This window comes from Globicephala melas, chromosome 1 (assembly GCF_963455315.2).
Source record: "Globicephala melas chromosome 1, mGloMel1.2, whole genome shotgun sequence".
In the NCBI taxonomy this organism is placed as follows: domain Eukaryota; kingdom Metazoa; phylum Chordata; class Mammalia; order Artiodactyla; family Delphinidae; genus Globicephala; species Globicephala melas.
In genome coordinates this window covers 125,619,494-125,646,672 of record NC_083314.1, presented here as the reverse complement: position 1 = coordinate 125,646,672, position 27,179 = coordinate 125,619,494, and the positions used below count along the sequence as shown (strand labels likewise).

The 27,179-nt window shown below is 34.9% G+C and overlaps 1 long non-coding RNA gene across 1 annotated transcript in view; it reads left to right on the top strand.

Moving 5' to 3' along the window:
* The window catches only part of LOC132597724 (uncharacterized), a 28,245-nt gene extending 1,584 nt beyond the window's left edge, over positions 1-26,661 (top strand). The window contains exons 2-3 of the long non-coding RNA XR_009564991.1: positions 20,035-20,226; positions 22,400-26,661. This is a non-coding gene — a long non-coding RNA (uncharacterized lncRNA). The remainder of the gene's footprint in view (positions 1-20,034; positions 20,227-22,399) is intronic.
* The last annotated feature ends 518 nt before the right edge of the window (positions 26,662-27,179 follow it).

The following is a 27,179-nucleotide window of genomic DNA, read 5'->3' as shown; positions in this document are numbered from 1 at the left end:
GCATCACCTCCCTGCTGAAGTGACAAGTGACACTCCAAGGCCCGAGCCGTTTGCAGCAGGAGTTGCTGATGTTACTAGTATTCAAGCTTAACTCTCAAATCCGGCTCGGAAATTGAGAGTGCAACAGTATTCAACCGCGTTTTGAAACATCAATAAAATGTTAGTCATTTGCGGATGAATGAAAACATTTTCTTTACCGTCTGGTATGCTAGGGAAATAATTGTCAAATGACAGACTCTTGCTAATACTGAAGCCAGATACCTAGGTAACACTGTTGTCTTGTTAACTGCGTTTTTCTCTCTTGCGTGGTACACTAATGGATAAAGCTTAAAATTATCTAGGGCAAACGGGGGATTAGAAGAATCGACATGTGGTATACATAGGCAAAGCTTCGCAGTATTATTTAGTATTTTCACTAGAAATTATCTAGATTCCATTAAAGAGAAGCAGAAGGCACAGCTTCCAGCATTGTGACTCAGTTTAGTGCTATTTTATGCAGGGATGGGGTGGCAGCGTTTTCTAGTACAAGCTGTGAAAAGCATCCTTTTGTAACCGCTGTTTCTCAGAGATCTGACATCTTCAGTGAGGAGGCGGGGAAGGAGGGGGGAATCTGTGACCAGGGATGGAGCTACGCAGCAGTTTTAATATGTACAACAACCCTTCAGGCTTGTGAAAGGAAACTGGGACCACTTCTCTTTAAAGGCAAAGAGTTTATTTTCTTTATTTCTAGTTTTTATCTCAACTTCCATTCACTGATCACAAAACACTTAAATCTCACAAAACCCATCCAGAGGAAGCAATAATTGAACCTAGTTTATAGATGCATGGACAATTGGAAAGCTTATTTACATGTGCATCACTATTATTTAAAGTGAGTGCAAGAATGCTGAGTGGGGTAGCCTTATTACTGCATGTACTTTCACTGTCCTTCTGACTGGGAAGGGAAATGATTTTCAAAGCTTTTATTACTTTCTTTTCTCCTCAACCTTTCTATGGGCATATATCTGAGAGGATTTTACAGGGTTTCTAGTATTTGCTTTTGAGGTCCTAGATTTCTTTCAAGCAGAGACTTAAATCCTATAAGTCTTGGCTCCTGAGAGGAAACCAGAACAAAAACAAAGAACAATGAAATGAAAGAAAGAACACCTCCCAGCTCAGATAGCACATTGTTCCTTAGTAGAATTTTTGTTTGTTTGTTTGTTTTTTAATAAGTATTGAGAATAGGTAGCAGTATTGTTGGAACATTTTAGATAATGAGGGTTGGAGTGGGTATAGTACGATAATCCCTTGGTCAGAGTTTTTAGGAATTGACATTGGAATGAATTACTACTACTACTACTTCCTCTTGAATCATGTGCTCTTACTTTGTTTTCAAAGCTCAACTTCAAATATTTGAAGAAATGTGGTGACCAATATTGAAGGAGAAAGGTGGAGCCTGACTTTAATAATTGATTATGCCTTTAACTAGACTGGTTTACACCCCCTGTTTTTCATGTCCTCTGACCTCAGGGGGGTTGGAAGGGTAATGTTGTAAGGAAGATTCTTATGCTTCTTTTGTTTAATAAACTTGATTTTTAATTGACAGTGTAAATGAGATTATTTTGGAAAAAAATTGAATATAAATTCAGGTTTATTTTCTGATAACAAGTAAACCCAGATACATCTTTCATTCTATTACTGTGTAGGCATGAGAAATTTTAGGCAAGACAGGTCCCAGGACCTAATCAGAGCTAATGAGAGTACTTTGTAATCCCTGAAAGAGTCCGTCAGGAAGCCCTTTTAAACAGGACATATGAATAATAGCTCTTAAACTTGGGCCATAATTGAGTCTCTATTTGAATTAAGCTGGTTTAAGCTTGGAGAACCTTGCCAACTTAAACTGGCCTATAGTGGTGATTTGCAGGTCGTTATGAGAACTACAAAGCTTAGGATATTTGTTGGGGCCGGGGGCGGGGCGGGGGAGAATATTTCTTTATAGAAAGGTTTCTCAACCTAGGAACTTTTTTATGGAATTATAGTTGATTTACATTATTGTATTAAATATCAGGTATGCAACAAAGTGATTCAGATATATTATATATATATATATATATATATATATATTCAACCACTTAGAACACATTCCACAGGCAGAGTGTGGGCCATCTCAGAAGTCAGGAGGCCCCAGGGTATGGGGTGGTTGGTTTTTATGGGCTGGGTAATTTCTTTTTTTTTTTTACTTCCTAAATTTTATTTATTTATTTATTTATTTATTATACAGCAGGTTCTTATTAGTTGTCTGTTTTATACATATTAGTGTATACATGTCAATCCCAATCTCCCAGTTCATCCCACCACCACCACCCCACACACACACTTTCCTCCCTTGGTGTCCATACATTTGTTCTCTACATCTGTGTCTCTATTTTTGCCTTGCAAACCGGTTCACATGTACCATTTTTCTAGATTCCACATATACGCATTAATATATGATATTTGTTTTTCTCTTTCTGACTTACTTCACTCTGTATGACAGTCCCTAGGTCCATCCACATCTCTACAAATGACCCAATTTCGTTCATTTTTATGGCTGAGTAATATTCCATTGTATATATGTACCACATCTTCTTTACCCATTCATCTGTTGATGGGTATTTAGGTTGCTTCCATGACCTGGCTATTGTAAATAGTGCTGCAGTGAACATTGGGGTGCGTGTGTCTTTTTGAATTATGGTTTTCTCAGGGTATATGCCCAGTAGTGGGATTGCTGGGTCATATGGTAGTTCTATTTTTAGTTGTTTTTGTTTGTTTGTTTGCGGTACGCGGGCCTCTTACTGTTGTGGCCTCTCCCGTTGCGGAGCACAGGCTCCGGACGTGCAGGCTCAGCGGCCATGGCTCACGGGCCCAGCCGCTCCACGGCATGTGGGATCTTCCCAGACCAGGGCACGAACCCGTGTCCCCTGCATCGGCAGGCGGACTCTCAACCACTGCGCCACCAGGGAAAACCCTATTTTTAGTTTTTTAAGGAACGTCCATACTGTTCTCCATAGTGGCTGTATCAATTTACATTCCCACTAACAGTGCAAGAGGGTTACCTTTTCTCTATACCCTCTCCAGCATTTGTTGTTTGTAGATTTTCTGATGATGCCCATTCTAACCAGGGTGAGGTGATACCTCATTGTAGTTTTGATTTGCATTTTGTCTAATAATTAGTGATGTTGAGCAGCTTTTCATGTGGCTCTTGGTCATCTGTATGTCTTCTTTAACCTAGGCATTTTTAATAATTTGGGCCAGGTAATTCTTTGTTGTGGAGACTTCCCTGTGCATAGGAAAATGTTTAGCAGCATCCCAGGTCTCTAGTTACTTGATGCCAGTAGCACCAGTAGATGCCAGTAGCTGTGATAACCAAAATTTCTTCAGACATTGCTAAATGCTGTGTGGACCAGTGTAGAGGGGTGGCAAAAATTACCCTAGGTTAAGAAACTCTCCATTATAGGTTAATTTTTTTCAAATATATACCATCTTGTGCTTTTCAAACAAAATAATAAAGCAGATTGTGGTCAAAACAAAAGTATTTTATTTGAATTCATAGCTGCAAAGTAGCTTCTCCTCCTCATCTATTCAGTATCTGCATTTACCTGCTATGTGATTGAGTAGCCCAGGTTAGTGGGAGTGTAATTAATTGAATGGCTGAACATAAATATCGTTTCATGATGTTCCCATTGGAGCTCTTTTATTTAAGTCAGAGCTGAATGGATATTTCTCATTTTTAAAAGAAATTGTCATTTTGTGGTGGTTTAAATAAGAGTATGAGTCAATGGTGAGCTTCTTTTGGGCAAGAACTAACTTAAATCTTTGTATTCTTTACATAGTGACAGCTACAGGGTATGCACTCGGGAAATGACTATTGAATAAAGGAGAGGAAGAACAAAGTAATTTCCCTTTTAGATAACTCTATGCAAAAATCATATATTCACTCATTTAACTTTTTTATTATCTTATCTATTAAAATACCAGCCTTGATGATAAGTAAAGAGGTAAGAACTGTGGGCTGGAGGGATGTTTCAAGGATACTTTCAAAGCTCTTCAAACTATTCCCATAGTCTGGCCCTGAAAATTTCACCTAAGTGCTTAAACCAGAATGAGAAGTCTTAGGATAAGTGTGGATGGAAATTATTTTTGAAGTACTGAATTTTTTTGTTTTTTTCACTTGTAAGGTAGTGAGTGCATATCAACTACATACCCTTATATATTTTCATGGGTTCTGGAGAAACTAATAAATACCTCTATCCTTATTCATTTAAGATTTATTTAAGAGTTTTACTTCCAAAATGACTTTAGGAACCTCAAGTACATGTACGTGAAAGTAAATGTCAAATTTAATATTTTCTATTTGACTATCAGAAATGTAAAATATTACACTCTGAAACTAGTATTCATTTTTTATGCTATTTCTTGTTATTTCCTAAAGGTTTCTGATTCTGACTGCAGAGATTTTTACCTGTATACATTTGACCCTTCAACAACACGGGTTTGAACTGTGTAGGTCCACTTGTATGCAGATTGTTTTCAATAACTGCTATAGTACCACACTATAGTGTAATGGCTGAGTTCCTGGATGTGGAACCTCAGAAATGGAGGACTGACTATAAAGCTGTAAACGGATTTTCCACAACGCAGGGGTCGGTGCCCTTTACCCACCACATTATTCAAGGGCAAACTGTATATATTTTTAATGACTTTACTTTTTTTAGAGCAGTTGTAGGATTACAACAAAATTTAAAGGAGGGTATAAAGATTTCCCATATATACCCTGCCCTCAAACATGTATAGCCTCCCCCAGTAACTACATCACTCACCAGAACGGCACTTTTTTTTTCAGCAAGGATAAACCTACATTGGCACATCATAATCACCCCAAGTCCATAGTTTTCCTTATGGCTCACTCTTGGTGTTATACATTTTATGAGTTTAGACAAATATATAATGACATGTAGCTATCATTTTAATATCGTATGGTAAAAATCCTCTGTGCTCTGACTATTCAGTTCTCCCCTGGCAACCTCTAATTTTTATTTTTTAATTGTCTCCGTAGTTTTGCCTTTCCCAGAATGTCATATGCTTGGAATAATACAGAATGTAGGCTTTTGTCAGATTGGCTTCTTTTACCTAGTAACATGCATTTAAGATTCCTTCATGTCTTGTCATGACTTGGTTGCTCATTTCTTTTCAGTGCTGAATAATATTCCATTGTCTGGATATACACAGTCTATTTATTCTCCCACTGGGGGACATCTTGGTTGTTTCCAAGTTTTGGCATTATAAATAAAGCTGCTATAAACATCCATATGCAGGTTTTTGTGTGGACGTAAGTTTTCAGCTCTTTAGGTGAATACCAAGGAGCATGATTGCTGCACCATATGGTACGAGTATGTTTGGTTTTTAAGAAAACCCCCAAATTCCCTCCAAAGTGACTGTACCATTGGGTATACATTCCCACTAGTAAATGAACAAGAGGTCTTGTTGCCACATAACCTCACAAGCATTTGGTATTGTCAGAGTTCCAGATTTTGGCCACTCTTGTACGTGTGTGGTGGTGTCTCATTGATGCTTTAATTTGCATTTCCCTGGTGATATATGATGTGCTGTATCTTTTCATATACTTATTTGCCATCTGTATCTTCTTTGATGAAGTGTCTGTTAAGGTCTTTGGCTCATTTTTAATCAGTTTTTCTTTTTATTGTTGAGTTTTGAGAGTTCTTTGTATGTTTTGGGTAATGGTGCTTTATCAGGTGTGTCTTTTTTTTTTTTTTTTTTTTTGCGGTACGCGGGCCTCTCACTGTTGTGGCCTCTCCCGTGTCGGAGCACAGGCTCCGGATGCGCAGGCTCAGCGGCCATGGCTCACGGGCCCAGCCGCTCCGCGGCATGTGGGATCTTCCCGGACCAGGGCACGAACCCGTGACCCCTGCATCGGCAGGCGGACTCTCAACCACTGCGCCACCAGGGAATCCCTATCAGGTGTGTCTTTTGCAAATATTTTCTCCCAGTTTGTGGCTTGTCTTCTCATTGTCTTGACATTGTCTTTCGCAGAGTGGAAGTTTTTAATTTTAATGAAGTACAGCTTATCAATTATTTCTTTCATGGATTGTGTCTTTTGTGTTGTGTCTAAAAAGACATCACAATACCCAAGTTCATCTAGGTTTTCTCCGATGTTATCTTTGAGGAGTTTTATAGTGTTACACTTGGGTCTATGACCTTTGTTTGAGTTAATGGTTGTAAATTGTATAGTTATCGATGTGTTTTCAAACTCTATTAAGACTTGTGAATTTTACCCTTTTATCATATTTTGCTATAATTGATCATGTGTAAATATTATCTATCATATAATATAAAAATAGCAGGGGAGGTACCTCATTGTATTAATTTATGAAGCCATCTTTACTGGAATTCGTAATTTTTTATTTTGATGAATTTGTACTACTAATATACTTTTCATAACAAAAAGAATATATATATATATATATATGAATCACTTTGCTGTACAGCAGAAATTAACACAACATTGTAAATCAACTATACTTCAATTAAAAAAAAAAATCTGGTCCTAAGCAGAAAGAAATTAGTTATTACTGTTTCATTCCATGACCACTTCTAGCAACTACTGGGATTTTTATTGCTCTTGTAGTAAATTATGATATTCATAGTGAAGTAAATCATTGTTTTTTCCTAATATTAGAGAAAACCAGACAGGTTTAAAGTGGAATAACTTTAAAGGACTATACGAAATACCTTTCCAAATTTATAAAAGCCACATGTATTCAGGATATTTTTTATTTTTGTTCTGACAAACAGCGCACTTTTCACAATAAACCTTCAGAAAGTGCATAAAATATGAAAGTGCATCTTAGACAAGTATTAAAGTTAACATCTACTTGATTCCACCCAGATTAAGAAACAGAAAATTGCCAGTATCCCAGAAACCTCCTGGAAGCCCTTTCTCAATGACAACCCCAATTTTCTCCCCTAAAAGTAACCACTATGAGGTCCTCCTTTCCTCATTTTCTTTATATTTTTACTACTTAGTTTTGCATTCTTCTGAAACAATGACTTGCTTTTCTACATACTCATACAAAGTCATATCAATCATACAATATGTAATTATACAGTATATCCTTTTCTGTATCTGAACTCTTCTGCTGAATATCATATTTTAAGATTCCTCTGCGCTGTTGTGCAACTGTTTGCCCTTCATTTTTGTATCTATGTAACTTTGTATAGTATAAATATACAATTATATATTCGTGCATTATATTGTTAACAGACATTATGTTTTACATTACTTGTCTATTATAGACAATGATGGCATGAACATTTTTGAACATCAGTGCTGAAAACTTCCCCCAGATTGTATAAAACTGGCCTGCAAGATTGTTGGGAACCAGAGAGAGACAGAGAGAGAGAGAGACAGAGACAGAGACATTTTAAGGAATTGACTTATCGTGAAACTCGCAAGTTCAAAATCTGCAGGCTAGGCAGGCAGGCTGGAGACCCAGGGAAGGTTTGATGTTGCAACTTGCATCTGTAGACAGTCTAAAGACAGAATTCCCTCTGCTTCAAGGAACCTCAGCCTGTTTGGCTTAAGGCCTTCAATGGAATGAGTCCAACCCACATTATGGAGGGTTATCTGCTTTACTCAAAGTCCACTGATTTAAATGTTAATCTCATCGAAAGAATAACTTCACGATAACATCCAGAGTGGTATTTTAACAAATATCTGGGTTCTATAGCCTTTTCAATTTGACCCATAAAATCAACCATCACACTGGTTTACTTCCAGTTAACTGCTATGTTGGTGGGTTAACTGCTTCCTCATCTCAGCGTAAAGTAAGAGGTTTTATTAAGATACCAACCCTTAGCTGTCCCATACTCTTTTTTCTCACCCCAATCTTTTGAAACTGACAAATTTTCAAGTGAGTCTTAACTATAAATTCTCTTGGTGCTTAGAATCAGATATATGAGATTAAGAAAACTTCCTTTTCCTTAAACCGTATTAAATGAAGGATATCAGAAAAAAACTTATTTTGTTGTTTGTTGTTGATAATGTTATCTGTATTTATTTTAATCACAGACCTTTAAAAACTTTGCTGTTTGACACTGTATCAAAATTGTAATAGCAAGTAAACCAACTTAGAAGGGAACAAATCAGAATGCTGAAGCATCACTACTTTGAACTAATAGACCCACTTCTGTTAGGACCAATCAAATCCTATGAATTGAGTGTAATACTCATGCATTGTTCTGAAAGACTGTATTTCCAAACAGAGCATTCTCTTGCCCAGCAAGTTTACTAAGATCAGCTTTACCTTTCAGTCGGCCTTATTATCTTATCAACACTAGTCTCTCAGTCACCTCTAGAATTTGAACCACCACTAATTTGTTCTCCATTGCTATTATTTTGTCAATTTGAGGATGTTATATAAATGGAATCATATAGGATGTGTCCTTTTGAAGATGACTTTTATTTATGCAGCTTAAGGCCCTTGAGATGGATCCAAATTATTTCTGTATCAATAGTTTCCTCCATTTAGTGTTGAGTAGTCATGGAATGTATGTATCACAATTTGTTTAACCATTCACCTATTTTAGGACATTTCAGTTATTGCCAACTTGGGACTATTACAAATAAAGCCACTATGAATAATCATATCCAGGCTTTTGTGGGGACTTATTTTCATTTCTATGGAATAAATAATCAGAAATGTGATTATGAGGTCATGTGGGAAATGTCTGTTTAGTTTTGTTTGTTTGTTGAAAAAACTTCCAAACTGTATTGCAGAGTGGCTCTACTGTTTTACATTCCAACAGCAGTGTGTGAGAGATCCACTTTCTACACATCCTCACAGCATTTTGTATTGTCACTGTTTTACCTCTTCTAACAGGCTTATAGTGATATTTAATTCACTGTGATTTTCATTTCATATTTCATTTCTTGTGATTTTCATTTCACGTTTCATTCATTGTGGTTTTCATTTGCATTTTCCTAATGACTAATAATGTTGGATATCTTTTCATGTACTTATTTACCATCCTTATAATCTCTTCACTGAAATGTATCTTCATGTCTTTTGCCCATTTTCTAATTGAATTGTTTGTTTTTCTTACTGTTAAGTTTGAATTTTTTAAAATACATTCTGGATATGAATTCTTTACCAGATATGTGGTTTGCAAATATTTTCTCCCAGAATCTACTTTTCTTTCTTTTTGTTCCTGTTTTTTAAAAAATTGGTTTATAACCTTATATATTTTATGTATATAATATTATGACTTCTGTGTACACTACAGTGTACCCAACATCAAAGGTTTAGTTTCCATCCATCACCATACCGTTGACCCCAGTGATGCATTTTGCTCTCCTGCCACATCCCTTCCCTTCTGGTAACAACTACTGTGTTCTCTGTATCAGTGTGTTTGTTTTTATTTGGTTGTATTTGTTTATTTTATTTTATTTTTTGTTTATATTCTACATATGACTGAAACCATGTGGTGTTTGTCTTTGTCTGACCTATTTCACTTAGCATAGTACCCTCTATGTCCATCCATGTTGTTGCAAACGGCAACATTTCATCTATGTTATGACTGTATGACTGAGTAGAATTTCATTTTATATGTGTATATATATATATATATATATATATATCACATCATTTTTATCCATTCATTTGTAGATGGGCACTTAATGTTTCCATATCTTGGCTATTGTAAATCATACTGCAGTGGATATAGAGGTGCATGTATCTTTTTGAGTTAGTTTTTTTGTTGTTGTTTTGTTTTCTTTGGATAAATACCAAGAAGTGAAATAACTGGGTAATAAGTTTTTGAGGAATCTCCATACTGTTTTCCATAGTGACTACACTAATTCACATTCCCACCAACGGTATATGAGGGTTCCCTTTTCTCCACATCTTCTCCAACATTTGTTGTGTGAGGTGATATCTCGTGGTTTTGATTTGCATTTCTCTAATAGTTAGTGGTGTTGAACATCTTTGCATGTGCCTCTTTGCCATCTGTATGTCTTCTTTGTAAAAATTTGTATTCAGCTCCTCCTCCCATTTTTTAATCAGGTTGTTTTTTGTTGTTTAGTTGTGTGAGTTCTTTACATATTTTGGATATTAACCTCTATCAAACATATGATTTGCAAATATCTTCTCCCATTCAGTAATTGTCTTTTTGTTTTGTTGATTGTTTCCTTTGTTTTATAGAAGCTTTTTAGTTTGATGTAGTCCCACTTGTTTATTTTTGCTTTTCTTTCCCTTGATTGAGGAGAAACATCCAGAAAGAAACTTTTAAGACTGAGATAAGAGAGTATACTGCCTATGTTTTCTTCTAGAAGTTTTCTGGTTTCAGGTTTTATAATCAAGTTTTTAACCAATTTTGAGTTGATATTTATGTATGGTGTGAGATAGTGGTCTAGTTTCAATTTTTTTGCATGTGGTTATCCAGTTTTCCCAGCGCCATTTATTGAAGGACTATTCTCTGTCCCTTGTATTTTCTTTGTTCCTTTATCATAAATTAATTGTCCATATATGTGTGGGTTTATTTCTGGGCTCTCAGTGCTGTTTCATTGATTTCTGTGTCTGTTTTTCTGCCAATAAAATGTTGTTTTAATTACTATAGATTTGTCATATATTTTGAAATCAGTGAGTGTGATACCTCCAGCTTTGTGCTTTATTCTCAGGAATGCTTTGGCTATTCAGGGTTTTTTGTGGTTCCATATAAATTATAGGATTTTTTTGGGGGTTCTATTTCTATGAAAATTGTTATTGGGATTTTGATAGCGATTGTATTGAATCTGTATTTTACTTTAGGTAATATGGACATTTTAACAATGTTAATTCTTCCAGTCCATAAGCACAGAATATCTTTCCATTTCTTTGTGTCTTCTTCAGTTTCTTTCAACAATGTTTTATAGTTTTCAGTGTATACATCTTTCACCTCCTTGATGAAATTTATTCCCAGATATTTTATTCTTTTTGTTATGATTGTAAATGAGATTGTTTTCTTAATTTCTTTTTCTGCTTGTTCATTGTTAGTGTATAGAAACACAGTGGATTTTTATGTGTTGATTTTGTACCCTGCAACTTTATTTGTTTACTATATTTCTAATAGTTTTTTGGTAGAGAGTGTAGAGTTTTCTATATATAAAGTCATGTCATCCACTAACAGTGAAAGTTTTACTTCCATCTTTCTAATCTGAGTACATTTTATTTCTTTTTCTTGCATAATTCTTCTGGCTAGGACTTCCAATTCAATGTTGAATAAGGTTGGTAAGAGTGGGCATCCTTGTCTTAATGCTGATATTAAAGGAATATCTTTCACTTTTTCACCATTGAGTATGGTGTTAACTGTGGTTTTATCATATCTGGCCTTTATTATATTGAGTTATGTTCCTTCTATACCCGTTTTATTCAGAGATTTTATTTTAAATGGGTGTTGAATCTTATCAAATGCATTTTCTACATCTATTGAGATAATTATATGAATTCTATCCTTCATTTTGTTAGTGTGGTGTATCATGTTGATTGACTTGCAGGTGTTGAACCATCCTTGCGTCCCTGGAATAAATCCCACCTGTTCATAGTGTATGATCTTTTTAATATATTGTTGTTTTTAGTTTGCTAATATTTTACTGAGGATTTTTGCATCTGAATTCATCAGAAATATTGGCCTATAATTTTCTTTTTTTTTCAGTTGTCTTTGTCTGGTTTTGGTATCAGGGTAATGTTGGCCTCATAAAAGGAGTTAGGAAGTGTTCCTTCCTCTTCAACTTTTGATTTTTCCTTTGATTTTTTCATTGATCCAATAGTTTTCAGTAGCATGCTATTTAGTATACACATATTTGTGATTTTCCAGCTTTCTTCTTGTAGCTGATATCTAGTTTCATACCACTGTGATCTGAAAAGATCTTTGAAATGATTTCAATCTTAAATTTATTGAGGCTTGTTTGTGTCCCAGCATATGATCTATCCTTGAGAATGTTCCATGTGCACTTGCGTAGAATGTGTTTCTCCTTTATATCTAAATGATATCTTCACTCTATAAAGTATTTTTGTCTGACAGTTGTTATCTTTCAATATATTGAGTATGTCAATTCACTCTCTTCTGGCCTGTAGAGTTTCTGCTGAGAAATCTGCTGATAGCTTAATGGGGGTTCCTTTGTAGGTTACCATTCTTTGGCTGCCTTTAAAATTCTTCCTTTGTCATTAATGTTTGACATTTTTAACATAATGTATCTTGGAGCAATTATTTTTGCACTGAGATAATTAGGAGTTCTCTTAGCTTCATGAACTTGTGTATCCTGTTCCTTCTCCAGGTTTGGGAAGTTCTCAGCTATTATCTCTCTAAATAAACTCTCTGCTTCTTTCTCCCTCTCTTCTCCTTCTGGAAGCTCAATGCTGTAATGTTGCCCTTCCTAATAGAGTCAGTATTTTCTCATAGAATTTCATCCTTTTTAAATTTTTTAAAAGTTTTCAAAGATTATACTCTATTTATAGTTATTATAAATTATTGGATAGATTCCCTGTGTTGTGCAATATAGCTTTGTAACTTATTTTATACATAATATTTTGTATGTCTTCCTTTTTTCATTTTTTTATTTATTTAATTTTTATTATTTTTTTGCAGTACGCGGGCGTCTCACCGCTGTGGCCCCTCCCTCCATGGAGCACAGGCTCCAGACGCGCAGGCCCAGCGGCCACGGCTCACAGACCCAGCTGCTCCGTGGCACGTGGGATCCTCCCGGGCTGGGGCATGAACCCGCGTCCCCCGCATCGGCAGGCAGACTCTCAACCACTGCGCCACCAGGGAAACCCGTCATCCTTTTTTTAGATATTAATTCTCTCTCACCTAGCTGTACCATTTCTAGATTTCTGTATTCAAGCTCACTAATTCTCTCTTCCACATGGTCTGCCCTGTTTTCAGTGCTTTCTAATTCATTCTTCATTTTGTTTATTGAGTTCTTCAGCTACAGAATTTCTTCTTTGTTCTTTTTAGAGTTTTTATCTCTCTGATGAAGTATTCCTTTTGTTTATTCAGTTTATTCCTAAGTTTATTGATCTTTCTGTTTTCTTGTAGCTCATTGAGTTTCTTCCTGATAGCTATTTGAATTCTCTATCAGTAGATCACAATACTCAGTGACTTGAAATTCAGTTTCTGGCGATTTACAGTTTTCTTTTGTGGTGCTGTGCTACTGTGCTTCTTCATGGTGCTTGATGAGATGTTCCTTTGCTGGTGCATTTGAAATAGTGAGCACCTTTCTTCTTGAAGCAAAGCTTTTCTTTTCTTTCTTTCTTTCTTTTTTTAAAATTTTTTTTAAACTTGATTCTAAAGATTTAACAAGTTAGTAATTAGAAGCCTTTCTTCTTTTTCCAGTAGGTGCCACTATAGCACAAGTTTTTAGTTTCTTCTACCTGAGCTTTCTCCGGTTATATTTGAAAGGAGGCACTTTCCACCCTCCATGCATCTGTCAGAGGTGTCACGTGATGCCCTTGTTGTCACTGCTTGTGCCTTTGGAATTATTGGTACCTTGGTGTTGCTGGCACAACTGACAACATCTTCTGGGAACTTGGTTGGTGGGTGCCTCCACCGTGTCTGGGCTCTCCTGGATGGCAGGCTCCACTGCCACAGGGGAAAGGGCAGGGTGAAGCTGGGGTTGCAAGTATGTCTTCTGTGACCAGGGTTGTCTAATTTTTGTGTGCCACCACTCTGGGTGGTGGGAGAAGAGCCACAGGCACCTCCACAACTGGAGGGGCAGGGTCATAGACCCCACTGCCACTGCTATCTGATTCTCCATGGTCAGGAGGCCAGTGACATGTGCACTGTCTCCCCCGATGCTCCTAGGTTCTCTGGGACTGTGGGCTCAACCTCTGTGGCAGAGGGTCTCATAGACACCACCTCCACTGTTCCCATGTATTCCCCTCCATTATATGTTCCAGTCCACCCACGCTTACATGTTCAGCTGTGTGCAATTCTCTGGTGTCCTGTTGTTTGGTGCAGAGGTACTTTTGTTGAGTTATGGATGTTTTACTGGTTGTAGATTGAAGGGGATAGACAAAGGGAGCATCTCAAGCCAACATGATGCTTCCATCGCTCTGTACTTTTCATCTTCTTAATAAAGATTTTCATAAAGCAAAAGTTTTTTTTTATTTTAATGAAGTTTAGTTTATTATTATTTTTGTAATTGTATGGATCCTACTTTTGGTATTATATCTAAGAATTCTTACCAAGCACTAGGTCCTAAAGATTTTCTACTATGTTTCCTTCTAAACGTTTTTTGGTTTTCTGTCTAAATCTATGATTTGAGTCCATTTTTATACAAGGTGTGAGGTTTGAGTAAAGTTCTTTTTTAAAAAAATCTGCTTATTGATAGTAAATTACTGCAACACCGTTTGTTAAAAAGGCTAAACTTCCCACATTGAATTCTTTTTGTACTTTTAAAAAAAAATCAGTTCTGTGGGTCTATTTCTGGGTTCTCTATTCTGTTCAATTGATCTATGTATCTACCCCTCCACCATTATTATAGCTGTTTAAGTCTTCAAATGAAGCACAGTGATTTCTCTCACTTTATTCCTTTTTATCAAAATTATTTTAACTCTTCTAGTTCCTTTGCCTTCTTATATACATTTTGGAAAAATCTTGCATATATGTACAAAAAATTTTTAGTATTTTGATAAGAATTTTGTTAAAACTATATATCAATTTGGGGGGAATTGATCTTTTTACTGTATAGAGACTTCCAGTCCATGAACATGGCATATCTCTCCATTTTCTTAGACCTTCTTTGAGTTCTTGCAACAACATTGGCTAGTTTTCAGAACACAGCTTCTTTGTTTAATTAGATTTATATCCAAGTATTTTACTTTTATTTTAAACAATTTAACGTGACATTGCATATTTAATTTCAGTTTCCACATATCCATTGTTAGTATATGGAAATACAATTGATTTTTTAAAATTTTAACCTTGTATTCTGTGACTGAACTCACTTATTCTAAGAAATTTATTTTTTACATTTCTTGGGATTTTCTATATAGACCATTATTTTATGTACAAATAGGGACAATTTTCAGCTTTATTTCTTTCTATCCAATCTGTATATCTTTCGTTTATTTATTTTGCCTTATTTTGATGACGAGGACTTTCAGTACTATGATAAATTGCAGTAGTGAGTGTGAACATCCTTCCCTTGTTCCCAATCTTTGGGTGAAAGCATTCAGTCTTTCACCATTAAGTATGATATTAGCTGTAGGATCTTTTTGGTAAATATTCTGTATCAAGTTGAGGAAGTTCTACTCTATTCTTAGTTTTGTGAAATATCACAAATTGCTGTTCAATTTTGTTGAATGCTTTTTCTGCATCAATTGCTGTATTGAGATTTTTTTTGTAGTCTATTTATATGAAGGATTACATTGACTGATTTTTGAATATTGACCAAGCCATTTTTCTATTGTTCTATAAAATGTTAGATGGATGTTATGGTTTCCAACTATAATTTTAGATTTGTCTGTTTCTCCTTTTAGTTCTATCAGTTTTTGGTTAATACATTTTAGAACTCTGTTGTTGGAATTGCTGCATTTTTTTAATGGATTGGCACTTTTCTCCTTAAGTAATGTTTCTCTCTGCCTCTCTGTCTTTGGTGATTTTCTTTGCTCTGATGTCTACTTTATTTGATGTGAATAGAGCCCCTTCTGCTTTTGTCTGATTCATGTTTGTATGGCATATTTTTCTCTTTCTTTCATTCAACCAACCTATTTTATTACATTCAAAGTGACTTTCTTACAGAAAATATATAGTTGGTTCATTTTTTTTTAATCCACACTATTGATCTACATTGTTTATTGATGCATTTAGACCATTTACATTTAATTTACTTATTTACAAGTCAGGATAAATTCTTCTACTTTATTTTTTTGTTTGTTTTCTGTTTGATTCCTCTGTTTTATTGTTTCTGTTTACTTTTGCCTGCCTTCCAGTGGGTTATTTTTCACTTTCTAGAATAGCATTTTGATTTAGTATAATATTTTTTAGTTTATTTCTTTGTATACCATTTTAGTGATTATTCGAATTATTATATTTATATACCAAATTTGTCACAGTCTACTAATTTCAACATCTTACCATTATAAGCTAAGTGTAGAAAACTTACCTCTCTTTAAATCCATTCACCTTCCCCATTTATAGTATAACTGCCTTAAGTATTTTTTCTACATACATTGAGATCAACATCAGATGATATTATGTTTTGCTTCAACCATCAAAATAATTTAGACAACACAAGATGAGAAAGAAAGTTTATTATTTTTACCCATGTATTTGTTCTTTGTGCTGTTCTTTGTTTCTTCCTGATGGCAATAAATTATCTTTTTTTTTTTTTTTCCTCAGAGAATGTTTTGATTTTAGCACTTGAAAAATGTTCCACTTCTTTCTGGACTCCATGGTTTCTGATGAGAGATCCACTTTCAGTCAAATTGTTTTTCTCCTACAGGCAAAGTGTTATTTTTCATGTGCTATTTAAAAAATAATTTATTTTGTTTTAGTTTTCGAAAGTTCTACTGTGGTTTGTCTTCTATGAATTTTGTGGGGCTTGACCCTTTTGGGGTTTGCTAAGTCTCTTGAACCTGTAGATTTATGTCTTATGCCAAATTTGGGACATTATCAGTCATTATTTCTTCAAATATTTTTTTTAGTACCACTGTGTTTATCCTGTGTTTCTGAGACCCTCCATGATATAAATGTTAGATCTTTTGTTAAAATCCCACAAGTCCTTAAGGATATGTTTTATATTTTTGTTTTATTTTTCCAATGTATTTTCTCTCTGTTGAACAGACTAGGTAATTTATATTCTACGTTTGAGTTTATTGATTCTTTACTCCATCCTCTCCATTCTTCTGTTGAGCCCATTCTTTGAGTTTTCAATTTAGGTTATTGCATTTTTTTGTTCTAAAATTTCATTTTAGGGAATTCCCTTGCAGTCCAGTGGTTAGGAGTCCGCATGTTCCCTGATGAGGATGTGGGTTCAATCCCAGGTCAAAGAACTAAGATCCCACAAGCTGCACACACGGCATGGCCAAAAAAGAGAAGAAAAGAAAATTTAATTAAAAATAAAATAAAATTTTTGTTCTTCTTTGTATCTTCTATTTCTTTGCTGAGACTGTTTCTTTGTTGAGACTTTTTTTTTCATTTATTTCCAGCATGTTCTTCATTGGAGCATTTTTATGATAACTGCTGTAAAATCCTTTTCAGATAATTCTGACATCTGTGTCATCTTGGTGCTGATATCTATTGATTTCTTTTTCTCATTCAAGTTGAAGTTTTTCTGGTTCATGGTATGTATGATGAATGATTTTTTTAATTGAAAATTGATTTTTTCAGTATTATGAGACTCTGGAAATTATTTAAATCATGTTTTAGTAGCCTTCTTCTGTCACCTTTCCACTGGGGAAAGGGATACCACCTCTTTAGTGCCAGATGAGGGTAGAAGTCTTTGTTCCCACACAGAAAGGAGGTCTGGTATGAAATTTCAGGTCTCCACTAGGCCTCACTGATTACACTGGCTGGAAGGGGAGCCATACCTTGTTACTACTCTCCACATGGCTTCCATGGACACAACAGTGCAGGGACTGGTAGTGAATTTTTTCTACCCATTAAGCCTCCTCTGACACCACCATAGCAGGGAGGGACAGGATATGTCACTACTGCCCGGTGGGGATGAGAATCCTGGCTCCTCAACTCAACTTTTTTTAATATCACCACTTTCCCCTCCCCACCCAGGCAAGGAAGGAGGTTTCAGAAGCTTTGTTGCAGCCTGGTGAGATTAGAAGTTTAGTCTCCTCATGGGCCTGGGCTAGCAAAAGTGGGATGGGGTGGTGATTATTGTATTTTGGTAGTATTTGGCCAGATTAGAACAATTATTGTCTGAAAGCTTTCTTCTTGCCAGGCTGCCCCTTTTCTGGTACTTTGGCTAGAGAGAGCAGACTTTTGTTTGGCCTTTGTATTTGTCATTGCTTATTGGCATTTCTGAGTTGCCAGCTTCTCTTGCACCCAGTCTGGCATGATACATGAAGCAAAAGGAAAACCCAGGGAACAACAGCCACGTGGCTCCTCAGGTCCTCAGCTTCATAACCATTCTGCCTTCTTTTCCCCGCCTTGCAGAATTATCTTATTTGTTTTATATATAATGTCAGTGCTTTTAGTGTGCTTAGTGGGAAGAATGGGGAAAAGTACATGAAATCCATCTTTCCTGATGCATAACCCTATTAACTTTTTTTTTCATTATAAATTTATTTTTTCTAGTAATCTCTGTTTCTATCAATCTATATTTTTGTGTTTCTGTCACTATTGCTGATTGTCCATGAAACTTTGTGGCAATATAAGTAAAATAGAAAATGGCTACACATAGTGGAAAAAACCTCATGGTTAGAAATGAAGAAAAAATCAAATTTGTCCTGGATGTAGTTAATTTTACATCAGTACTTTTAAGTTAAATGATCATTATAACTTGAATGAAAACTGAAAGAGAGGATAGAAGACCTCAATTCTTATCAAGTTTTAGCCACTAAATGGTGAAGGACCAAAGACAGATCTCTTTCCTTGGACTCCATTCCAGCTCTTGCATGGTAGGGGGACTGGAATAATGTGTCATCTTTAAGGTTTCTTTCAGAATAACCTGATGGGGAATTCCCTGGTGGTCCAGTGGTTAGGACTCCACGTTTCCACTGAAGAGGGCACAGGTTTGATCCCAGTCAGGGAACTAAGATCACGCAAGCCACAGGGCACGGCCAAAAAAAATGCAGAATAATCAGATGAACTATGTATGCTTACTGATTAAATAGTGTAGGTTAATGCTACTTGATCACAAGTCATCTCAGTTCTTCTTGTGCCCTCAGTGCTTACTCTCCATCTCTCAATCCCTCTGGATATGATGACTGGACATGAGTTGTCCAGGCAATTAGTTTCTGTTTTATTATTATTATTTAAATATTATAGTTAGAAAGAATACATCATTCAGTCTAAGTGACATGTAAGGTCATTTTTTTTTTCTTGGAGTATAAGGGAGAAATTTATTTAGACTATGACATGGGGATTTGTACACATGGATAGATTATGAGTAATAGAGAGTCAAAGCTGGATTTACAGGATTTAAAGAATTAGAATTTCTACAGACATGTAATTTTGGTAGGAAAGCAAATGTTTTCCTTTTATCCCAGTACCTATTCTTTCCTGGCATGCACATGCAATAATGCATGGGTACCCACACACCCACATTATTAATAATGCAAGATATTTAAGAGACTGGTGTTGGTTTAAAGAGCAGTTTAATGGAATTCATGCAAATATTTTTATAACTGAGACAAGTTTGCAGTCTAAATGATATTTACCCACCCCCCACAATCTCTACATGAGGCATGTAAATGATCAGGTCTTAGAACAAATAAAATTATGCTCTATTTCCATAATTATAATCCAGGGGCTACTCTTACACTTACATCAGTCAGTTTTAACTGGATATATCTGTTGTCACTTATGGATAACCAAATTTTCCATTACCCAGAAAGCAAATCCTGATGCTATCAGGACCTCTTAATGATATTTAGTCCTGACTCCTCTAAGAAAGGAAAGAAGGGTTGTGGACAGACAATAGCAAAATTTCTTATAGTATGATTAGCTCATCTTTTTCCAAATGCTTTTTCTGTTGGCCATATTACCATTCAGAATCCAATTTTTGCATTCTCAAATGACTCATTTATCTGGATTATTCATATATAATGAGTGTGTTATTTTTTGGTGCAGGATCATAAGGCTTTTGGAGACTGAAACAAGCTTTATTTCACTATGACTGATGTTCTAATGTTCCACACAATTTTTATTGCAGAATGGAGGTGGCAGCAAGGAGGTGGTGATGGATTAATATCTATTATAATTATTTCTCAAATAATTGCTATTTATTTGGCTTGATTCCACCTCACAAATGTATTTATTTCAAAAACATTTGTGTTCTAGATGATTAGTGATTTCTCCAAATTATCTTGTGACCTGGGACACTATTATCACACTCAATTTTAAGAAGAGATTAAAGGGACTACATACAGTGGCCAAGTCAAGAGGATTTAAGGCAAAACAGGTACAATGTATGAAAAAACATAATTTAAAACCCACCAGGAACATTCACTGAGGATTTATGTGCCAAATGTGGTAAGTTTTTTTATTAACTCATTTTATATATTATTATTGGATATATTTGTATATTACATATATTTTAGTTTGGAAAACAAACTGCATGTTAAAAACAGAAGTAACGTACATTTACTTTAAAATATTTGTTAATCATAGATATAATGTAAAGCATTAAGTTATAAAACAATCTAATCAACAAAATTTTCTTTGTTTCAACATCATTCTGAAGCCTATTATTCTTTTTATTTTAGTTAAGTATAATAAATTTGTCATTATTGGATTTTTCATCATTAAGACCTTTATAATATCTCAGAATTAATATTCTAAGTCTAAATATTTTTCAAAATTATTTTAGTCTATATCAAGCCCTAATTTAAAAAAAAGAATAAATACTTAGAGTTTTATCTGCTATTTGCCATTTACCAACAAAAATTAATTGAAAAATCTTCATCTCCATTCCACATAAAATGATTCTCTCTTGCCTTAATAATCTAACTGGTCTCTAACATTACTTTTTGCTTACCTACAAGCTAATATTTCAGAGTATTTCTTATTGAACACAAAAATTATCATGTTACCTCTTTTCTTAAGCTTTTCTATGGCTTCACCTTTTATTGGGAGAAATACCAAATCCGTATCACAATCTGCAGGCTACAGGGTATGATTCTTCTCTTCTTCACCAACTTCTCCATCATGGTCTATTAGTTGGTAGGACTGTCATAACAAAATAGCACAGACTGGGTGGCTTAAACAACAGAAGTTTATTTTCTTAGTTATGGAGGCTGGAAATCCAAGATCAAGGTACCAGTAAGGCTGATTTCTCCTGAGGCCTCTGTCTTTGGCATGCTCTCTCTTGGCTTTTAGATGGATGGATGCCTTCTTATGGTGTCCTCTCACGACCCTTTCCTCTGTGTGCATGCATCCCTGCTATCTCTTCTGTTTCTTATAATGACACCAGTCATATTGGATTAGGCTCCCACCCTTATGACCTCATTTTACCTTAATTACCTTAAAAGCCCTGTCTCCATTCCAAATACAATCATATTAGAGGCTAGGGCTTCAGCATATGAATGGAGGAAGGCACAATTCGGTCCTTAACAGTCCATGCTCCATTAGGCCTCTGTCTTACTCTTGTAACCCCAGAGTCTATCATAATATCTTACATGTAGAAGAGGCTCAAGAAATATCTGTTGAAAGAATTAGAGAATGAGTGCACTTAAATATTCAACATGTAATATGCCTAAGCACTCTACGTGTCTCTAGAAATAAGATGAAGACCTATTTTCACAGAGCTCAAACACACACACACACACACACACCCCTACATAAAGTAACATGTAAACAAATTTTAGTTGTTAGTTGCTAGGCACAGATTTTTCCACCTGTAAAATGGGCATATTTTCACTTCCAGAGGAAGAGCCCCAGACATACAAAGAAGAACTAGACATAAACAATCATTGCCCTTGAGAATGACTCTGGATGAACCAAGTTCCCACTCCAGTCCTGTTCAGTGTGCCTTTGGTAGCTGTCACAGGCTGACCTATGGGAGTCCAGTAGTTCTCTTTATGGGAATTTACTGCATTGGCATACCCTTTCTTATGTGGATCAAAGTTCTCTCAGAACACACATATATATACCATTGCCATTACCATTCAGAAATCAAAGGAAACTTTGGATGTACTGAGCCATCTTTCTTAGAAGTAAAGGGAAATTATAAATATTTTCATTTATCATCATCATCATTATCATCATCTATCTATCCATATCATGTGCTTCTCTCTGAGCTTCTCCCTGAGCAAGCAATCCAAGAGACCAAGATGGGATGCCTTTATGAGCTAGCACCTTAATTCTGTCATGCACAAATGGCTATACAGTCTATCTGTGATTCAGTGCGGGAGGGAACTCCTTGAATATCAGGAGGCAAGATCACTCTGAGAGCCATCCTGGAGGCTGGCAACTACATATGTTTATTTGAATTTATAAAATTAAGATCATTTTATAAATATTTTAATATATTAAAATATTTTAATTTATTCAACTTTTAAAGTCGTTAATATACTTTTAAATGTTATGTTTAATTCTAGAATAATAGTTCATTGTGTAGCTGTGGGCAATTGTGTAGTTATAATTTTTTTTTCTTTTTTTTTTGTGGTACACGGGCCTCTCACTGTTGTGGCTTCTCCCGTTGCAGAGCACAGGCTCTGGACGCACAGGCTCAGCGGCCATGGCTCATGGGCCTAGCCACTCTGCGGCATGTGGGATCTTCCCGGACCGGGGCACGAACCTGTGTCCCCTGCATCGGCAGGCGGACTCTCAACCACTGCGCCACCAGGGAAGCCCGTTATAATTATTTAACATATCTCCTATTATTGGAACATTTAGGATGTTTAATTGTTTGCCATTTTAAAACAACCAATGAGAAAATAGTGCTAAATCTTTACACAGAAATAAATTAAAATGTATTCTTAAAATGCATTACTAGAATTAGAGTCTCTGGGTCCAGTGGCACAAACCTGAAAAAGTTTTGGATAATTGGAAAATTATTCTCAAAAAATTTGTTTTTATTTATTTTCCTATAACCAGAGAATTGTGGGTTATCTGTATTTTTTCTGATTTAATAATCAATGAATAGTCTTAATTTTAAATTATTATTTCTTTGATTACTAATTCTGCTGAAATTTATTCATAAGTTCATTGGTGATTCATATTTTGGGAAATGCATATATATATATACATTCATATGCAAATATGCATAGATATACATATATAGATCATTCTAAAGTTTTCTGTTTCACTCTTTTTAATGAATTCTTAGAATCATTAAAAGTATAAATCTTGTTTTTTAGTAAACTTCTTGTTAGAACAATTTTAGATTTACAGAAAAATTGAGAAGATATAGTTTTCTTATATTAACACCTTACATTAGTAGGATACATTTGTTACAATTAATGAGCCACTGTTGACAGATTATCATTAGTTAAAGTCCAGGTTTCCTTGGTTTTTACCTAACATCCTTTTTCTGCTACAGGATCCCATTTAGGATACCACATTACCTTTAGTTGTCACGTCTCCTAAGCTTCCTCTTTGCTGTGACAATTTCTCAGATTTTCATTGTTTTTGATTACCTGGCCGGCTTTAATGAGTAGTGATTGGGTATCTTGTAGAATGTTCTTCCATTGGTATTTGTCTGATGTCTTTTTTTATGGTTAGACTACAGTTATAGGTTTTTAATAAAAAGACTTCAGAGGCAAAGTGCCATTTTCATCACACCATGTCAAGGATACATATTATCAAAACGATTTATCACTGTTGATGTTGACCTTGGTTATCTGGCATAAGTGATGTTTGTCAGATTTCTCCACTATAAAGATTCTCTTTTTATTTATTTATTTTTTACTTTGTATAGTTCACATGGAAAGAATGAGAAATTATGCTCCTTTCATTGAGGGTAGAATATCTACATAAAACATTTCTAATTCTTCTACATGGGAGATTTGATTCATCTCACTTATTTATTTACTTACTTATTCAATCATCAATATATATATTATTATGGGCACATAGATATGTATTTTATACTTTAGATTATTACTTTATTTATTGCTCAAATTATTTGAGCTTTGGCCATTGGAAGCTCTTTTAGTGGATCCTTTGACTTACTTCTGTCAATCAAGGTGTTTTGTTTTTGTGTTTTCTGATTTTTTTTTTTTTATATTTTGGCAGTATTAGAGGTTCCAGACCTCTAGGTTCATCTTGTATATTTCCTGCATCAATACAAGAGGCAGGAGTCCTCCATAGAAACTCTTTTTTGGTTTGTTTAGTTGGGTTTTGTTTTTTGGTTTTTGTTTTTTCTTTTATCGTTGAAGAATGGTATGAGAAACCAAGATATGGGTACTAGGTATCCTCATTCCTACCAGGGTTTTGTTTCTAGGGCCAATCAGCTGATGGAGCAAATAAATGTATGTGTCTATGATAGTTTATTTACCATATGTATAAATATTTCTAACAGTATATATATACATATATATATTTTAACTAAACATGAGTTCCTACTGATATCTCCAACTCTAATTCATTAACATATGGATCATTTTAACCTTTCCCTCTTAATTATCTAGTAATTCTCACTCCAAATAGTGAGAAACCTAACTCCTACTGTCTGCCATTCAGTTACTCTGTTCAATCTCTGTATATATGTATAAAAATATCAGAATTGTTAGTCCATTCATCCATGGGAAACTGCTTTATTAACTAGAATGCAGGGCTTATGTGCACTTCTCTTGACTTTAGTTTTATAATTCCATTCATTTCCAAAGTTACTTAGGGCAACACTTTTTCCTCCTACCCTCTTCAGTGAGGTTGTTTCATACCTTTGAAATAGCAAATTATTTTGTTTTTTGTCTTTTTCCATCCTGGGATCCCTGGACTTCTTAAATGAGGTTTTTAAAATTTGCATACATTAACTTTCACATTTTGTGCTATAAAGTTCTATAGGTTTTGGCCAATGTGTAATATCATATATCCACCATTGCATTATCATACAAAATAGTTTTACTGTCCCCAAAATTCCTTTGTATTTCAACTATTTAATCCACTTCCAAACCTCTGGCAATCATTGATCTGTTTACTGTCTCTATGTTTTCCAATTTCCAAAATGTTATGTAACTGGAATCATATAGTATGGAGCTTACTCACATTGGTTCTTTCATGTAGCAATGTACTTTGAGGGTTCATATGTCTTATTGTGGCTAAATAGCTCATTTCTTTATATGGATGCACCATAGTTTGTTTATCCATTCACCTATTAAAGGACATCTTAGTTGTTTCTAAGTGATTTTGAATAAAACTGTTATAAACATTTGTGTGCAGGTTTTTATGTGGACATAAAGTTTCAATTCATTGGGATGAATACCTAGGAGCATGATTGCTGGTTTTTAGTGTAAGACTATGTGCAGATTTATGAGAAACTGCTGAACTGTCTTCTGAAGTTGGTGTACCATTTTGCATTTCCACCAGCAACAAATTAGAGTTATTTTGGTTCTGCATCCTTGCCAGCATACAGTATTATTAAGGTTTTGGGGTTTTAGCCATCTAATAGGTATGAAGTGCTATCTCGTTGCTATTTAAATTTCCAATTCCCTAATTACAAATGGTGTTGAGCATATTTTCATGTCTTTATTTGTTATGTGTTTATCCTCTTTGGTGGGCTGTCTGTTCAGACCATTTTGCCCATTTTGATTTGGTTTGTTTGTTTTATTACTGTTGAGTGTTAAGTGATTTTTGTTTTATTTGGATACAACACCTTTATCATGCATGTGTTTCACAAATATCTTCTCTCATTTTATGGCTTGTATTTTCATTCTTTTTACAGTGTATTTTTCAGAACAGAAAATGGATCATCTTTTGGTTTTGTATCTGAAAACTCATCACCAAACCCATGGCCACCTAGATTTTCTATGTTCTCTATTAGAATTTTTATATTTTTCCATTTTCCATTTAGGCCTATGATCCATTTTGAATTCATTTTTATGACAGATATAAGGTTTCTTTCTTCCTTCCTTCCTTCCTTCCTTTCTTCCTTCCTTCCTTCCTTCCTTCTTTATATACATATGAGGTCTGATTGTTCAGCAACATTTATGGAAAAGATTTTCTTTCTTCATTGAATTGTCTTTGCCCAGTTGTCAAAGATCGGTTGACTGTATTTGTGTGGGTTTATTTCTGGGATCTCTGTTCTCTTTCATTTATCTATGTGTCCTTTTTTTTCACCAGTACCACCTTATCTTGTTAACTGCAGCTTTATAGTAAGTCATGAAGTCAGGCAGTGCGAGTCCTCCAGCTTTGTTCTATTTCTTCAGTATTGTGTTGACTTTTCTGTGTCTTTATTTCCCATATAAACTTGAAAATAAGTTTGGAAATATGTATAAAATAGCTTGCTGAGATTTGATTGCAATCTCATTGAATATATAGGTTAATTTTGATAGAGCTGTCATCTTAACAATAATGCCTCCTCCAGTCCATGAATACTGAGTATAAAAATAATGCCTTTGTCTGTCTTTGGTTCATGCAGTGATGTATTACTAGTAATTTATGTTATAGTTTATATTTATATGGGTTGATTTTGGAACTGTTAATATGTAAATTTATGAAGGGTTTTTTTGGTATATGAGTTAATGAAGCAATTAATCCTTTTGTTTTTGCTTCATACTCTGATCTGTAAATTCCTATTTATCAAGTGCTAATTTTTATACCCCAGAGGTGTCTGTGTCTTCCTTTTTAACATTGTTTTAATACTATGGTTTTTATAATGTTTTTTATAGTTATGCCTTTGTTAAACTTTCTGATGGTTAGTGGGGCTGATACTCCATTGTTACTCTTTCATATCTAAAACATACTTGCCTAATTTTACGAAGTCCTGTTAGAGTGTTAGAATCCTAAGGTGTTATTTTTTATGAGAGACCGAAAAATACTCTCTTTCTCCCCATTAGAATCCCTGACTCCTCCAATCAATCACAAATTCTATAACCATTATAAGATAGTAATCGCTAGGCTCAAGGGGAGGGGCGGGTAGGAGGGAGGATGAGAGAAGACTGAGTAGAAATTTATGAATTACTAGCCATATATTCTTATAGTCTCCCAAGTTAGAGGTTTGATTTTGAAGTGATATTCACAGAAAGAACAATATTATAGAAATGCTTTACAGGAAATGTAATTTTATTGTACGTTGTGAGCTCAGAAAATAAGCATTGAGATGCTTTGGTACATCAAAGTGACATTAGGTGAATGTCAGGTAGAAATTGGAATTGGATTGGTAGTTGTCCTTAAATAGCAACACTTGATCTGTAAATCTAAGGAGACTTGATAGCAGCAGTTCTAAACTTGAAAGCTTAATGAAAGAACATGAATTTAAACAAACAAATGAACAACAACAAAACTGCTACTGGATCCAAAAGAAAAAAGTTTAATATTTTATG